The sequence below is a fragment of the Austrofundulus limnaeus genome, unplaced genomic scaffold, assembly GCF_001266775.1.
Source record: "Austrofundulus limnaeus strain Quisiro unplaced genomic scaffold, Austrofundulus_limnaeus-1.0 Scaffold341, whole genome shotgun sequence".
In the NCBI taxonomy this organism is placed as follows: domain Eukaryota; kingdom Metazoa; phylum Chordata; class Actinopteri; order Cyprinodontiformes; family Rivulidae; genus Austrofundulus; species Austrofundulus limnaeus.
The window spans coordinates 167,382-169,083 of NW_013952743.1; the positions used below are offsets into that span (position 1 = coordinate 167,382).

General features: G+C 46.3%; 1 protein-coding gene across 1 annotated transcript in view; it reads right to left on the bottom strand.

The window, feature by feature from the left end:
• Positions 1 to 1,702, bottom strand: part of gca (grancalcin) — a gene marked incomplete in the record, with an annotated part of 29,380 nt that overhangs the window by 22,319 nt on the left and 5,359 nt on the right.

The window sequence follows — 1,702 nt, forward strand, 5'->3', positions numbered from 1 at the left end:
GGCTTTTGTACAAAGTATTAGATAAATTTCAGTAAGTGTGTTCAATACTTATTTTGCCCGCTGTATTTAGAAATGTATTTTATAACGTCCAGGAACAAACACATATCTGAGATGCAGAATAGGCTTAACATTATGTAACAAACCAGCCAGTCCAAAAAGCAAATTACAGTTCATCACAGCTTCACCGATCTCACTCCACATCACTGAATCCGTTAAATTCTTCATCCTCTGTGTCGCTTCTAAACAACTCTGCCAACTCCGGAGGAAGAGGAAGCTCTGCCGTCACCTCCTCTTCTGCAGGGCCGTCATCAGACTCGGCTTCAGTTCTCATTATTCCAGCCTTTCTGAGTCCTGACAGGATGGTTTCAACTGTCACAGAAGTCCACGCTTTGTCGATCCATTCAAGGACTTGCGAGAAAGTCACATGGCGCATTCTGCCGGTTGCGGTAAAGCTGTGTTCTCCGCCCACCATCCACTCCTCCCACAGGCGACGCAAGACTGCCTTGAAGCTCCGGTTCACTGAGATGTCAAGAGGCTGGAGTACTTTGGTTAAGCCTCCAGGGATGATAGCAGGTATGGAGTTGCAAGATTTTATTTTTTCTTTGAACTTTGGCGTTATGTGCGCTCGCATGCCGTCCATCAAGAGCAGGGCTTTGCATGTTTTAAAGAAGCCATCAGGACGCTTACAGTAGCACTTTGTAAGCCAAATGTCCATCATTTCCTGATCCATCAATCCGTTCTAATTCACAGCAACGTTTACGGTAGGAGGGTCTTTGTCTTTRGGCCTAGTTTTACGTTTGAAATTACCATCGGTGGCAATTTTGARCCATCTCCGCAACATGCTAGCACCACTGTGAAGTGTGATTTCTCATGACCCGTTGTCACTATATTCACACTTTTTTGCCCCTTCTCTGCAACACTTTGGCCCATCGGGATGTCAAATGTGWGGGGGACCTCATCCATATTAATATGATGCGGTGACATGTGTTCATTTATCGGTTTTCTCACAAACTCGCGGAAACTGTCAGCCTTGGCTTGGACATCTGRTGGCAGTTTCTGACACACCGATGTTCGCGCTCTGATTGAGAGGTGGTTTCGCTGCATGAAACGGTAACACCAAGAAGGCCCACCTGGAAAGTCATTAATATTCATTTCCTTGGCCACAACCATGTTATGGAGACGTAACTTCACCGTTGACAAGCCTCTCCCGGCAGCACGTTGTTCCAGCACCCATCTGTGGACTCGTTCCTCCAGCTCTGGCCAMCTTGCTTTCAGCCRGCGATTAGCCTTCTTAGTTTTTCTCCTACCTTTTAGAGTAACCTCGGCTTTTCGCCAGTCCCTCACAAGTTTCTCACTCACTCCAAAGCTTCTTTCTGCTGCTCGATTCCCATTTTGTGCTGCATATTTTACTACCTGCAGTTTGTAATTGTAATCTGCAGAATAAGATTTTCTTTTTGGCGGCATTTTGTTTGTGTCCAGTCTTTGGTGGTGTCCAGTCTTTGGTGGTGTCCAGTCTTTGCTTGTGTCCAGTCTTTGCTTGTGTCCAGTCTTTGCTTGTGTCCAGTCTTTGCTTGTGTCCAGTCTTTGCTTGTGTCCAGTCTTTGCCTGTGTCCAGTCTTTGTCTGTGTCCAGTCTTTGTCTGTGTCCAGTCTTTGTCTGTGTCCAGTCTTTGTCTGTGTCCAGTCTTTGTCTGTGTCCAGTC